The following is a 17,070-nucleotide window of genomic DNA, read 5'->3' as shown; positions in this document are numbered from 1 at the left end:
GAGAGAGAGAAAAAGGGCCTGAAGGTATACTTGAACAAATCATAGCTGAGAACTTTCCCAATCTAGGGAAAGAAACAGTCACTGAAATCCAAGAGGCACAGAGAAGTCCCTTCAAACATAACTAGATTCGATATTCTGCATGACATATCATAGTGAAAATGGCAAAATACAAGGATAAAGAGAGAATTCTGAAAGCAGCTAGGGAAAAACGGGCCTTAACAAACAAAGGTAGAAACAAAAGGGTAGCAGCAGACTTATCTACTGAAACTTGGCAGGCCAGAAAGGAAAGGCAGGAAATCTTCAATGTGATGAACAGGAAAAATATGCAGCCAAGAATCCTTTAACTGGCAAGCCTGTCATTCAGAATAGAAGGAGAAATGAAGGTTTTCCCAAACAAACAAAAACTGAAGAAATTCATTACCACTAAACCAGCACTACAAGAGATCCCAAAGGGGACTCTGTCAGTGAAATGTTCCAAGGACCACAAAGTACCAGAGACATCACTGCAAGCATGAAACCTACAGATAACACAATGACTCTAAACCCATCTTTCAATAATAACACTGAACATAAATGGACTAAATGTTCCAATCAAAAGACATAGGGTATCACAATGAATAAAAAACAAACAAACAAACAAAAAAACCAAGATCCATTTATTTACTGTCTACAGAAGACTCATTTTAGACCTGTGGACACCTTCAGATTGAAAGTGAGGGGATGGAGAACTGGCTATCATGCTACTGGAAGTCAAAAGAAAGCTGGAGTAGCCATACTTATACAAACTAGACTTTAAACTAAAGTCTGAATAAGAGATGAAGGAGGGCATTATATGATAATTACAGGGTCTATCCATCAGGAAGAGCTACACAATTATAAATTTCTATGCACTAAATTCGGTAGCACCCAAATATATAAAACAATCACAAACATAAGCAATCTTACTTATAAGAATGTGGACTTTAATACTCCACTTACAGCAATGGACAAATCATCTAGACAATCAGTAAAGAAACAATGGCCCTGAACAATACATTGGACCAGATGGACTTGACAGATATATTCAGAGCTCTACATTCCAAAGCAGCAAAATATACTTTCTTCTTGAGTGCACATGGAACATTCTCCAAGATAGATCACATACTGGGCCACAAAACATCCTCAATAAATATAACAGAATTGAGATCATACCATACACACTTTCAGATCACAATGCTATGAAACTTGAAATCAACCACAGGAAAAAGTCTGGAAAACCTCCAAAAGCATGGAGGTTAAAGAACACCCTACTAAAGAATGAGTGAGTCAACCAGGCAATTAGAGAAAAATTTAAAAATATATGGAAACAAATGAAGATGAAAATACAACAATCCAAACCCTTTGGGATGCAGCAAAGGGAATCCTAAGAGCAAAATACATTACAATCAGGCCTATCTCAAGAAACAAGAAAAATCCCAAATACAAAATCTAATAGCATACCTAAAAGAACTAGAAGTAGAACAGCAAAGACACCCCAAAGCCAGCAGAAGAAGAGAAATAATAAAGATCAGAGCAGAAATAAACAATATAGAATCCAAAAAAAAACAAAAACAGATCAATGAAACCAAGAGTTGGTTTTTTGAAAAAATAAACAAAATTGATAAACCACTAGACAGGCTTCTCAAAAAAAAGAGAGACAGAGAGAGAGAGGGCCCAAATACATAAAATCATGAGTGAAAATGGATTTATTACAACCAATCCCTCAGAAATGCAAGCAATTATCAGGGAATACTATGGAAAATTATATGTCCACAGACTGGACAACCTGGAAGAAATGGACAAATTCCTAAACATCCACACACTACCAAAACTCAAATGGGAAGAAATAGAAAATTTAAACAGACCCATAACTAGTGAAGAAATAGTATCAGTTATCAAAAATCTCCCAGCAAATAAGAGTCCTGGACCAGAGGACTGCCCTGGAGAATTCTACTGGACGTTTAAAGCAAAGTGAATACTCTTTCTCAAGCTGTTCCAAAAAACAGAAATGAAAGGAAAACTTCCAGACTCATTCTATGAAGCTAGCATTACTTCGATTCCCAAAGCAGATAGAGACCCAGCAAAAAAAGAGAACTACAGGCCAATAACCCTGATGAATATGGATGCAAAAATTCTCAACAAGATACTAGCAAATCAAAATCATCAGCATATAAAAAGAATTATTCACCATGATCAAGTGGGATTCATTCCTGGGCTGCAGGGCTGGTTCAATATCCGCAAATCAATCAATATGATTCATTATATTAATAAAAGAAAAGATAAGAACCATATGATCCTGTCAATAGCTGCAGAAAAAGCATTTGACAAAATTCAGCATCCTTTTTGAATAAAAACCCTCAAGACAGTCGGGATAGAAATAATATATTTAAACATCGTAAAAGCCATTTATGAAAAGCCCACAGCTAATATCATCACCAATGGGGAAAACTAAGAGTTTTCTCCCTGAGACCAGGAACACGACAGGGATGTCCACTCTCACCACTGTTGTTTAACATAATGTTGGAAGTCCTAGCATCATCAATCGGACAATTAAATGAAATCAAAAGCATCAAAATTGGAAAAGATGAAGTCAAACTTTCACTTTTCACAGATGACATGATACTCTACATGGAAAACCTGACAGATTCCACCAAAAGTCTGCTAGAACTGATACATGAGCTCAGCAAAGTCGCAGGGTACAAAATCAATGTACAGAAATCGGTTGCATTTTTATACACCAATAATGAAGCAAGAGAAAGAGAAATAAAGAAACTGATCCCATTCACAACTGCACCAAGAACCATAAAATACCTAGGAACAAACCTAACCAAAGATGGAAAAGATCTGTATGCTGAAAACTATAGAAAGCTTATGAAGGAAACTGAAGAGGACACAAAGAAATGGAAAATTTTTCCATTCTCATGGATTGGAAGAATAAATATTGTTAAAATGTCAAAGTACCCAAAGCAATCTACACATTCAATGAAATCCCAATCAAAATTGCACCAGCATTCTTCTCGAAGCTAGAACAAGCAATTCTAAAATTTGTATGGAACCACAGACGACCCCGAATAGCCAAAGTAATATTGAATAAGAAAACCAAAACGGAAAGCATCACAATCCCAGATTTTAGCCTCTACTATGAAGCTGTAATCATCAATCCACCATGGTATTGGCACAAAAACAGACACAATAGACCAATGGAATAGACCATAGAACCCAGAATTGGACCCACAAATGTATGGCCAACTAATCTTTGACAAAGCAGCAAAGAGTATCCACTGGTAAAAAAAAAAAACCAAAAAACATTCTCTTTAACAAATGGTGCTGGGAGAACTGGACAACAACATTCAGAAGAATGAAACTAGACCACTTTCTTACACCATACACAAAAATAAAACCAAAATGGATAAACGACCTGAATGTGAGACAGGAAACCATCAAAACCCTAGAGGAGAAAGGAGGAAAAAAACCTCTCTGACCTCAGCCACAGCAATTTCTTACTCGACACATCTCCAAAGGCAAGGAAATTAAAAGCAAACATGAACTATTGGGACCTCATCAAGATAAAAAGTTTCTGCACTACAAAGGAAACAATCAACAAAACTAAAAGGCAACCAATGGAATGGAAAAGATATGTGCAAAATGACATATCAGACAAGGGGCTAGTATCCAAAATCTATAAAGAGCTCACCAAACTCCACACCCGAGAAACAAATAATCCAGTGAAGAAATGGGCAGAAAACATGAATAGACACTTTTCCAAAAAAGGCACCCAGGTGGCCAACAGACACATGAAAAGATGCTCATTGTCACTCCTCATCAGGGAAATACAAATCAAAACCACACTGAGCTATCACCTCACGCCAGAGTGGCCCAAATGAACAAATCAGGAGACTGTAGATGATGGAGAGGATGTAGAGAAACGGGAACCCACTTGCACTGTTGGTGGGAATGCAACTGGTGAAGCCACTCTGAAAACAGTGTGGAGGTTCCTCAAAAAATAAAAATAGATCTACCCTATGACCCAGCAATAGCACTGCTAGGAATTTCCCCAAGGGATACAGGAGTGCTGATGCATAGGGGCACTGGTACCCCAATGTTTATAGCAGTGCTTTCAATAATAGCCAAATTATAGAAAGAGCCTAAATGTCCATCAACTGATGAATGGAAAGAAATTGTGGTTTATATACACAATGGAATACTACTTGGCAGTGAGAAAGAATGAAATATGGCCTTTTGTAGCAATGTGGATGAACTGTAGAGTGTTATGCTAAGTGAAATAAGCCATACAGAGAAAGACAGATACCATATGTTTTCACTCTTATGTGGATCCTGAGAAACTTAACAGGAACCCATGGGCGAGGGGAAGGAAAAAAAAAAAAAGTTACGGAGGGAGGCAAACCATAAGAGACTCTTAAAAACTGAGAATAAACTGAGGGTTGATGGGGGGTGGGAGGGTGGGGAAAGTGGGTGATTGGCACTGACGGAAGCACCTGTTGAGATGAGCACTGGGTGTTGTATGGAAGCCAATTTGACAATAAGTTTCATATTTAAAAAAAAACAACAAGGGGTGCCTGGGTGGCTCAGTTGGTTAAGCATCTGACTCTTGATTTTGGCTCTGGTCATGATCTTGCAGTTCATGTGTCTGAGCCCCATGTCAGGCTCTGTACTGACAGTGCAAAGCCTCCTTGGGATTCTCTCTATCCCTCTTTCTCTGCCCTTCCCCTGCTCTTTCTCTCTCAAATTAAATAAACTTAAAAAAAAAAAAAGACCCTTAAAAAATGTTGGCAGGGGCGCCTGGGTGGTGCAGTCGGTTAAGCGTCCGACTTCAGCCAGGTCACGATCTCGCGGTCTGTGAGTTCGAGCCCCGCGTCGGGCTCTGGGCTGATGGCTCAGAGCCTGGAGCCTGTTTCCGATTCTGTGTCTCCCTCTCTCTCTGCCCCTCCCCCATTCATGCTCTGTCTCTCTCTGTCCCAAAAATAAATAAACGTTGAAAAAAAAATGTTGGCAAATAGAATTCAGCAATATAAAAATGTAATTGTACACCATGACCAAATGCGGTTCATTCCAGGGTCACAAGGCTGGTTCAACATTTGAAAAACAACCAATGTAATCCAACATATAAATAGGCTAAACAAGTACAATCACATGATCACACAACTGAAGCAGAAAAAGTGTTGTTCAATACTCCTCTATGCAAAAATTCTCAAAAATAAAAAAGCAGTAAAGGAAAATTCCTCAACTTGATAAACAGCACTTATAAACAATCTTCAGCTAACACCATTCTTTTTTTTTTTAACTTTTTTTTTTTCAACATTTATTTATTTTTGGGACAGAGAGAGACAGAGCATGAACAGGGGAGGGGCAGAGAGAGAGGGAGACACAGAATCAGAAACAGGCTCCAGGCTCTGAGCCATCAGCCCAGAGCCCGACGCGGGCCTCGAACTCACGGACTGCGAGATCGTGACCTGGCTGAAGTCGGACGCTTAACCGACTGCGCCACCCAGGCGCCCCCAGCTAACACCATTCTTAACAGTAAAAAGACTGAACGCTTTCCACTGGAGGTCAGGAACAAAACAAAGATGTTGACTCTCTTCACTCTTATTCAACGAAAGAATGGAAGATTTAGCCAGTGAAAGAAGGAAATAAAAGGAAATAAAAGACTGGAAAGAAGGAAGTAAACTGTCCATTACTGTAGATGACATGACTGGCAAAATAGAAAATCTACAAAATACCACTAAAACTGATAAATGAGTTCATCGAGATCTTGGGATAGAAGATCAATATACAAAAGTCTATTTTATTTCTATAACTAGCCATGAAAACATGAATGGTGAAGTTAAGAACATAATATCATTGGCAACTATTCAAAAGAAAATTAAATACTCATATGCATATAGAACAAGTCATGTATAAAACTTCTGTACTGAAAATTACAAACTACTGGTGAAAGAAATATAAGACCTAATAAATGGAAAACCATATGATATTCATGGATTTGAAGACTGAACACAGTAAAGATGACAATTCTTCCCAAATTGATACACAGATTTAGCATGCTTCTTTTTAAAATCTCGGTGAGTTGTGTTGTGGGGAATAAGTTTAAGAATCCTCTGAGCTTTCACCAATGGATTAACAAGGCTTAGGGCAGAAAGCCACCACAGGACAAAAGCACCCAGCACAGAAGAAAGCACAGAGTGGAAAGCCACTTCCACAGGACAAAAGTGTTTGAGAACAGGTAGAGGTAGAACGCCACCACAGCAGGGCAGAAACACCCAGAGCTAATTAGCAAGAAAAATGCCTTGTGAACCCTGAGGTAGCATGCTCTATTTGTCTTAGCTCCTAGAAAAGTTAAGATAAACAGACAGTAAATGGCTGTCTGCTCAGCTCTGGGACTTTGATTTGTATTCACCCTAACCCCTAACACCGCATATCTTTGAAACCCCTTTTCTCTCACACATATGAGTTAATAATTACTGTTTTATTGTCTCTTTCTGCACATCCATCATGCATTTAAGCCTTCCAATCCTAATAAATACGGAGCAAGGACCCTTACTCAGGGCTCTTGTCTCCTCCTGGACATTAGCCTCTCTTGTATTCAATTCTGCATCCACTCTCTTACTGGACAAGAGAGAACTCCAGACTCAAAGTCTGTCACATTTTATGTATATACAGTTATTATTATTCTAAAATTCATATGGAAAGGCAAATGAACTAGAACAGCTAAAGCTATTTTTAAAAAAGCACCTAATGTGAGAAATCATTCTTCTAAATTTCAAGACTTATACAGATAACAGTTATCATGACTGTGTGGTATTAGCAAAAGGATATACACATGGATCATTGCATCAGATCAGAGAACCCAGAAATAGACTCACATAAATATGCTCAACTCAGTTTTGACAAAAGTGCAAAAGCAATTCAATAAAAGACAGACCCATACAAATGGTGCTGAAGCAAGTGGACATCCTTAGGCAAAATTGTAACTTCCACCTGTTTTACACCTTATATAAAAATTAACTCAAAATTGATCATGGACTAAAATGTGAAATGTAAAACTATAAAAATTTTAGAAAGGAAAAAAAAGAAAATCTTAGGTTGTAAAGGAACTGGATAACTCATTCCTAGCTAGTGGGAATGCACAAGGGTATAGCTATTCAGCAATACAGTTTGGCAATTACTTTAAAAACTAAGTGTGCAGAAGTACCTGGGTGGCTCATTCGATTAAGCATCCAACTTTGGCTCAGATCATGATCAAGCAGTTCATGAGTTTGAGCCCTGCATCGGGCTCTGTGCTGACAGCTGAGAGCCCAGAGCTGCTTTGGATTCTTCCTCTTTCTCTGCCCCTCCTCCACTCAGACTCTCTTAAAATAAACATTAAAAAAAAAAAGTATGCAATATTCATGCAACCTAGAAACTGTACTCTTAAGCATTTATCCCAGAGGAATGAAAACTATGTTCACACCAAAACTTATATTGGAATGTTTTTTTTTTCAATATATGAAGTGTATTGTCAAATTGGTTTCCATTCAACTATACTGGAATGTTTATAGCAGCTTTGTATTTGGCCCAAACTGGAAACATCTCAGATGTCCTTCAATGAGTGAACATTAAACCATGGCACTATCATACCAAAGAATATTACTTTGTTATACAAAGGAACAAACTACACATATATACCACAATTTCGATGAATCCATAGAAAATAAAGTAACCCATAACATTACATGCAGTAGGATTCCATTTATATAACTTTCTTGCAGTAACAATATCGTAAAAATGAAGAACAAATTAGTGGTTGCTAGGGTTCCAGTGGGGTAACAGTAGGAGATATGTGGGTATTTTATAAATGGGCAACATGAGGGATCACCGTGTTGATAGAAATTCTAAATATCTTCACTGGATCAACATCAACGTCTTGGTTATCACATTGTACTATTTTGTAAAATATTACCTTTTGGAGAAACTGGATAGGGGTTACAGAGGATCTCTCTGTATTAAATCTTATAATGAAATGTGAATCTACAATTATCCCAAAATAAAAATTTTAATTTAAAAAGTCTATAACATTTTTATACACCATCAAAAAACAATTTGAAAATAAAATGAAGAAAACAATTCCATTTAAAATAGCATCAAAAGAATGAATACTTCCAAGTAAATTTTTTTTTTTTTTTTTAATTTTTTATGAAATTTATTGACAAATTGGTTTCCATACAACACCCAGTGCTCATCCCAAAAGGTGCCCTCCTCAATACCCATCACCCACCCTCCCCTCCCTCCCACCCTCCATCAACCCTCAGTTCTCGGTTTTTAACAGTCTCTTATGCTTTGGCTGTCTCCCACTCTAACCTCTTTTTTTTTTTTTTTTTTTTCCCTTCCCCTCACCCATGGGTTCCTGGTAAGTTTCTCAGGATCCACATAAGAGTGAAACCATATGGTATCTGTCTTTCTCTGTATGGCTTATTTCACTTAGCATCACACTCTCCAGTTCCATCCACGTTGCTACAAAAGGCCATATTTCATTTTTTCTCATTGCCACGTAATATTCCATTGTGTATATAAACCACAATTTCTTTATCCATTCATCAGTTGATGGACAACTTCCAAGTAAATTTAACAAAACAAGTGTAAGACTTACATATTGAAAACTAAAAAATATCACTTAAAAATATCTAAACACCCTATTTTCCTGAGTTAGAAAATTTAATTATTAAGATAGCATTACTCCTCTTGATCTATATATTCAACATATCTTACTAAAATCTCAGTAGGCTATTTTGCACAAACTGTCAAACTGATCCTGAAAAAAACTGATCATATAGACATTAGAGGGATCCTCAACAATCACACACTTGAGAAATAAAAAACTTGGCAGACTCACACATCACATTTTCAAAAGTTATTACAATGCTATGGTAAATCAAGTCAATATGGTACTGGCATACAGACATATAGATCAACAGAATTAAATTGAAAGTACAGAAATAAACCCTGACAGTTAAGGTCAATTAATTTTCAGTAAAGGTGCCAACACAATTCCATAGAGGAAAGAAGTGTGACAACTAGATATCCACATGCAAAAAGGTGGAATACTACTTTAAACCACATACTAAAATTAATTCAAAATGGATTAAAAAAAACCTTAACACATGAGGCTAAAACTCATGTTTCATGTCCTGAAAGACAACACAAGAGTAAATCTTTGTGACTTTGGATTAAGTAATGGCTTCTTTGGTATGATATCAAAAGCAACAAAAGAACAGAAAAAAATGGATATCATAAAATTAATAATTTTTGCTGGTAAGAACACTAAGAAAATGAAAGGACAAACCCACAGAATGTGAGACAATATTTGTAAATCATCTATCTGATAAAGCAGTATCCAGGATATATAAAGATTCTTACAATTCAACAATAAAAAGACAGCCCAAGTGATGTACGGAATTGTTGAATCACTCTATCGTACAACTGAAAGTAATATAACAATGTATGTTAACTATACTAGAATTTAAAACAAAAAAATGCTTGAAAGACAACCAAATTAAACAATGACTAAAGGATGATGAGTCAATAATACAGAAAAGCTGTCCAACATCATTAGTCATTAAGAAAATGAAAATCAAAATGAGATAAAACTTTACACCAAACAGAATGGCTACAATTGAAAAATCAGGTAAGTGTCAGTGAGAATGCGGAGAATTTGAAACCCTCATACATTGCTGGTGGAAAATCAAAACATGCAGCCACTTTGAAAACCAAATCAGCAGTTCCTCAAAAAAGTTAGACTGTGACTGTATACCTCAATAATTTCACACCCATGTATATACACAACAGAAGTGAAAACGTGTACATATGTACATGCAAAAACATCTATGCAAATATTCATAGCAGTATTATTCAAAATAGCAAAAAAAGAACTTCAATGTTCATCAAATGATGACTGGATAAACAAAGCATGCAATGCTAATAAATGAGTTATTATATGGCAATAAAGAGAAATAAAGTACTGATAAATCACACAACATGGATGAACTCTGAACAAGATTATACTAAATGAAAGAAGCCTGACACAGAAAGGCCACATATTACACTGATTCCTTTTATATGCAATGTCTAGAGCAGACAAATATACACAGACAGAATGTAGATCCATAATGGACTATGGCTTAGGAGAGGAGAGAAAATAAGGAGTGACTATTAATGAGCACAGGGTTTTTCTCTGGAGTGTGAAGATACTCTAAAATTGACAGTATTGATGGTATTATGACTTTGTTATATACTAAACACTGAGTATGCTACAAACCACTGAATGTATTAAAATACACTTTACATGGAAGAATTTTATGATATGTACATTATATATAAATAAAGCTGGTAAAAAATACAAAGATGAATTCTTTTATGACCTGGGTATCAGCAGAAGTTTATAATGTATAAGTTATGCTTATACATATGTATAAGTTATATGTATAATGTATGTATATGTATATATGTATAATGTATAAGTTATACTTAAAAATCAAAAATGAAAAAAAAAAAAAACTAAAAAACTGACCAGAGTGTTTAGAATAAAAGATATTAAGGGGTGCCTGCATGGCTCAGTCGGTTGAGCATCTGATTTTGGCTCAGGTCATGATTACATGGTTCATGAGATCGAGCCCTACATTGGGCTCTCTGCTGTTAGCGCAGAGGCCTTCAGATCCTTTGTCCCCCTCTCTCTCTGCTGCTCCCCCACCCTCTCTCTCTCTCTCAAAAATAAACAAACATTAAAAAAAGATATTCAGGGGCGCCTGGGTGGCGCAGTCGGTTAAGCGTCCGACTTCAGCCAGGTCACGATCTCGCGGTCTGTGAGTTCGAGCCCCGCGTCGGGCTCTGGGCTGATGGCTCAGAGCCTGGAGCCTGTTTCCGATTCTGTGTCTCCCTCTCTCTCTGCCCCTCGCCCGTTCATGCTCTGTCTCTCTCTGTCCCAAAAATAAAAAATAAACGTTGGAAAAAAAAAAAAAAAAGATATTCAAATAGCACCTTAATATATGAAACAATGTTCAACTTTACTTACAAAAGATAAATGCAAATTAAACCTAAATTGAGATACTATCATTCACCTATCAAACTGGCAAAAATTCTAATGCTTGGCAATGTTACTTTGCTCAATAGGATGTGGGGAAAGAACTTACTCTCCTTCATTGCTGGGGGCAGGGCAGAATGTTACAACTCTTGTAATGGAGGATTTAAGCATATATAAGAAAAGTTTATAAGCATTTGCTTTTTGACTCAAGAATTCCACTTCTGGGAATTTACACAGAAGATACATTTTGAACAATAGAGAAAAAAAGTTTACATAAGATTATTCACTTATTTGTGAAAGCAACAAACTGGGAGCAGAAAACACTGAATGTTCATAAATACTTACACATAAAATATTGGGTAGAATAATTATCACACCTCCACACAATGTAATATTATATAACTGTAAAAATACATAAAAAGTCTCTGTAAGTGATTGATAATTTCCAGGATATGAATATGTGAAATTAATATTAATATGTGAAATAAGCAAATTGCATAACATTATTGATGCTATTTTCAAATAAGAAAGAAGGTAAATTTAGAGACTATATAAGTATCTACCTCTGTAAAGAAGAAACATGAAAGATTAACCAAAAAATGAAATTGGATCCCTACAGAGTAAAAGAACAGGGTAGAATGGATAGGGAAAGGATTGAGAGGTCTCTAAGTATACTTTTTGATATAATTTTTATATTTGAACCATATTCATGTTGTATATTCAAAATGTTAAAATAAATGAAGATGAAAAAATAAAAATATAGGCACCAGATTAACCCAACCATAACTCAAATTAATAACCTAACAGCACTAAAGAAAAAATAAGACCCAGGATTCTCTATGGAAAAAAGGAGATGCAAATACAGAAGAGGGTAACAAGAGAAAAACCATGAGATTATGGATTGTATTTTAGGTTTCAGTAGGAATTCATGACGCTCATACTTTTTAATTTAAATTTTTTTTTCAAGCTGTGTCTACTGAAAAGGCCAAGAGTTCATGACACACAGTAACAATGAGGACATCTAGCACCCTGGAGGGAATGTCTAATTCCAGGTCTCGGGCAGAAAAACAACACAAAGCAAAGAAAGAAACATTAAATGAAACTGAAATATCATCTTGTGATAAAAAGTTTAAAAGTGGTCAAACACAACAGAGAACATGTCAAAATGATACAGGAGCCAACGTGAAGAACTGCCCAATGACAAATTTGGAATTATTTAAACATCAGAATGAACAATGATATAACAGAGTATGAAATATCTAACTTAAAAAAAGAAACAAAGGAGCGACTGGGCAAAACAAATATCTCTCCTTTATAGGGGAATGTGAATAATACCTGTAGAAATAATAATAGAATTAGACAATTATCAGTTAACAACCTCTAGAGTAATAACACATGTAGGAAAGAATTGTCAGTGGATGTTAAAACACTGGATAAAATGTTGTAAAGGAACTGACATTCTCAAAACATTACCCCACGAATAATTCATGAATAACTTGTAACGGATTGGGAGAAGATATTTGCAGATGACATATCTGATAAAGGGTTAATATTAATATTCAAAATATATACAAAACTTACCAAACTCAATACCCATAAAACAAATAATCCAGTTAAGACATAGGAAGAACACATGAAGAGACATTTTCCCCAAACATCCGGATGGCTAGCAGACATAAGAAAAGATGCTCAGCACCACTCATCATCAGGGATATACAAATCAAAACTACAATGAGATATCACCTCACATCTTTCAGAATGGTTAAAAGTGACAATTCAGAAAACAACAAATGTTGGCAACAATGCAGAGAAAGGGGAACATCCCTTACACTGTTGGTGGGAATGCAAACAGTTACAACCACTCTGGAAAACAGTATCGAGGTTCCTAAAAAAGTTAAAAATAGAACCACTCTATGATCCAGCAATTGCACTACCAGGCATTTAACCAAAGCATACAAAAATACTGATTCGAAAGGACACACACACTCCAATCAACAACAGCAAAATTATGGAAAAACCCCAAATGTTCAACGAATGACCAATGGATAAAGAACATGTGGTGAAGAATGAAATCTTGCCATTTGAAGTGATGTGAATGGAGGTGGAAGATATAATACTGGGGGAAATAAGTCAGAGAAAGACAAATACCGTTTGATTTCACTCATATATGGAATTTAAGAAAAAAAAACAGAAGAATATACAGAGAAAAAAAAGAAAGAGGCAAACCATAAAACAGTCCTAACTGTACAGAAAAACTAAGGGTCATTGGAGGGGAGATGGGCAGGTGGACAGGTTAAATGTGTGATGGGTATTAAGGAGGGCACTTGTTCCTATGAGCACTGAGTGTTAATATGTAAGCGATGAATCACTAAATTCAACACCTAAAATTAATATTACACTATATGTTAAGTAACTGGAATTTAAATAAAAACTTGAAACAATCAAAAAAATGAAAAAAAGTTAGAGAAAGCCAAATACCATCCATCTCATTATATGTGCAACAACAACAACAACAACAAAAACCCAAAACAAACAAAGAGACCCTTAAATACAGAGAACTGGCAGTTGCCAGAGAGGAAGGAGGTGGGTGGGAGATGAGCAAACTAGATAAAGGGGATTAAGAGGTACAAATTTCCAGGTATAAGTCACAGAGATGAACAGTACAGCACATGAATATAGTCAATAATGTTGCAATAATGTTGTATAGTGACAGATGGTGACTACACTTATTTTGGTGAGCACTGAGTAATGTATTGAATTGTCAAATTAATGCTTTATTCCTGAAACTAAAATAATGATGTATGCCAATTATACTTCAATAATCAAAAAAAAAAAAAAATGAAGAACAGTTCCATTTTATTTTTCTTATATAAAAAAATTTTTTTTAATATTTATTTTTGAGAGAGGGAGACAGAGCATGAGCAGGGGAGAAGCACAGAGACAGAGGGTGATACATAATCTGAAGCCAGCTCCAGGCTCTGAGCTGTCAGCAGAGAGACCAACGCGGGGCTCAAATTCATGAACTGTGAGATCATGACCTGAGCTGAAGTCGGGCTCTTAACTGACTGAATCACCCAGGCGCCCCAGAACTGTTCTATTGGACTAAAGAATCTAGACAAATAAAAGTAATATATGACCATTAATTAAACCTTAGATTAAAAATAATAATGGTGATGGTAAGCCTCAACATAAGGCTTCTATAAGAAACCATGCTAAAACATCTTTTCAACTTTGAAATAGGCAACGATTTGACACTGTACACAGAAAAGTAGAGTCACAGGAAAAAAAGTTCATAAAATAGACCATCAAAATTTAAAACTGGTCATCGGGTAGGAGAAGTGTCGGCAGGAGCAATGCTGCCGCTGGGGCCTGGGGCTGACCCATCTGACTTCCCGTCTGTGCTGAGCCCACTCGAGCTGCCACCATGTCTGGGGATGAGATGATTTTTGATCCTACTATGAGCAAGAAGAAAAAGAAGAAGAAGAAGCCTTTTATGTTAGATGAGGAAGGGGATGCCCAGACAGAAGAAACCCAGCCCTCAGAAACAAAAGAAGTAGAACCAGAGCCCACTGAGGACAGAGATGTAGAAGCCAATGAAGAGGGCAGTAGGAAAAAAGATGCTTCTGATGATTTAGATGACTTGAACTTCTTTAATCAGAAGAAGAAAAAAAACAAAAAAGATATTTGATATTGATGAAGCTGAAGAAGGTGTAAAGGATCTTAAGATTGAAAGTGATATCCAAGAAGCAGCTGAACCAGAGGATGACCTTGACATCATGCTTGGCAATAAAAAGAAGAAAAAGAAGAATGTTAAGTTCCCAGATGAGGATGAAATACTAGAGAAAGATGAAGCTTTAGAAGATGAAGACAGCAAAAAAGATGATGGTATCTCCTTCAGTAACCAGACAGGCCCTGCTTGGGCAGGCTCCGAAAGAGACTACACATATGAGGAGCTATTGAATTGAGTGTTCAACATCATGAGGGAAAAGAATCCAGATATGGTTGCTGGAGAGAAAAGGAAATTTGTCATGAAACCTCCACAGGTTGTCCGAGTAGCAACAAAGAAAACCTCTTTTGTCAACTTTACAGATATCTGTAAACTATTACATCGTCAGCCCAAACATCTCCTTGCATTTTTATTGGCTGAATTGGGTACAAGTGGTTCTATAGATGGTAATAATCAACTTGTAATCAAAGGAAGATTCCAACAGAAACAGATAGAAAATGTTTTGAGAAGATATATCAAGGAATACGTTACCTGTCACACGTGCCGATCACCGGACACAATCCTGCAAAAGGACACCCGACTCTATTTCTTACAGTGTGAAACTTGTCATTCTCGATGCTCTGTTGCCAGCATCAAGACCGGCTTTCAGGCTGTCACAGGCAAGTGAGCACAGCTCCGTGCCAAAGCTAACTAATTGGCTAACCACCACTGATTCTCAAAGTGTGTTGTGGAGATTTGGCTGGACAGGTTTACCATCAAAGTGGATACATCATTGTATTAAATACAAGATAGAAAAGCTGCCAAGTTTTTTGGCTTATGGCTGGTTGGTCTGAAATCTTTGCAAGATGCCGATGCTCAAGGTGTTGACCTACTCATTGCCTACTTTAACAACTGTCAGAAAAACATGATGGGGTAAGGCGGTGCTTTTTTCAAATCGTTCATAGACTTAGTAAAAGGCAAGATAAATTAAAGTTATTATAACAGTGAAAAATAAATAAATAAAACTGGTCATCAAAATGATACCATGAAGAAAATGAATAGGCAAATCACAAGTTGTGAGAAAATATCAACAAAGTATATATCTGATGAGGAATAGCTATCCAGAATACAGAAGGTATATTTACAAATGAAAAATAAGCAAAATATATGAACACATGCTTCACAAATGAAGCTACAAAAATGACCAATAAGCTCACAGGTCTTATTGGAGGAGGAGGAGGAAATGGAAAGACATTCCATGCCCGGGGGTTGGAAGAATTAATGTTATTAAAATGACTACACTACCCAAAGCAATATACAGATTTAATGCAATCCCTATCAAAATACCAAAGCATTTTTCACAGAACTAGAACAATTCTAAAATTTGTCCAGTACCACAAATGACTCCAAATAGCCAAAGCAATTTTGGAAAACAAAAGCATGAGGCATCACAATTCCAGACTTCAAGCTATATTACAAAGCTATAGTAATCAAAATAGTATGGTACTGGCACAAAGGAGACACAGGGATGAATGGAACAGAATAGAAAATCCAGAAATAAACCCCAATTATATGGTCAATTAATCTTTGACAAAGCAGGAAAGAACATTCAATGGGAAAAAGTATGTTCAATAAATGGTACTGGGAAAACTGGTTAGCTACGTGCAAAAAGATGAAACTGGACTATTTCCTATACCACACACAAAAATAAACTCAAAATGGATTAAAGACCTAAATGTCAGATAGGAAACCATCAAAATCCTATAAAAGCACAGGTAGTAAGGTCTCTGACATCAGCAATAGCAACATTTTCTAGATATGTCTCCTGAGGCAAGGGAAATAAAAGCAAAAATAAACATTTGGGACTACACCAAAATAAAAAGCTCTGCACAGCAAAGGAAACAATCCGCAAAATTAAAAGGCAACCAACAGAATGGGAAAAGATATTTGCAAATGACATATCCAATAAAGAGTTAGTACTCAAAATATAAAAAACTTAAAAACTCCACAACCAAAAAACAAATAATGCAATTTCAAAATGGGCAGAAGATATGACAAAGAAGACATATAGACGGCCAACAGGCACATGAAAAGATGGTCACCATCACTTGTCATCATGGAAATGCAAATCAAAACTACAATGTGGTATTACCTCACACCTGTCAGAATGGCTAAAATCAAAAACACAAGAAACAACAAGGATTGATGAGGATGTGAAAAAAAGGAACCCTTCATGCACTGTTGGTGGGAATGCAAAGTGTACAGCCACTGTGGA

The 17,070-nt window shown here is 36.4% G+C and overlaps 1 protein-coding gene and 1 pseudogene across 6 annotated transcripts in view; one reads left to right on the top strand and one right to left on the bottom strand.

The window, feature by feature from the left end:
• GPHN (gephyrin) overlaps positions 1-17,070 on the bottom strand; it is a 623,769-nt gene that overhangs the window by 466,501 nt on the left and 140,198 nt on the right. The gene's annotated exons all lie outside the window — the stretch shown is intronic.
• Positions 14,444-15,510, top strand: LOC125168415 (eukaryotic translation initiation factor 2 subunit 2-like; annotated as a pseudogene).

Source organism: Prionailurus viverrinus, chromosome B3 (assembly GCF_022837055.1).
Source record: "Prionailurus viverrinus isolate Anna chromosome B3, UM_Priviv_1.0, whole genome shotgun sequence".
NCBI classification, from domain to species: Eukaryota; Metazoa; Chordata; class Mammalia; order Carnivora; family Felidae; genus Prionailurus; species Prionailurus viverrinus.
The sequence above is the reverse complement of the archived record's forward strand: the minus strand, read 5'-3'. Positions and strand labels throughout refer to the sequence as shown.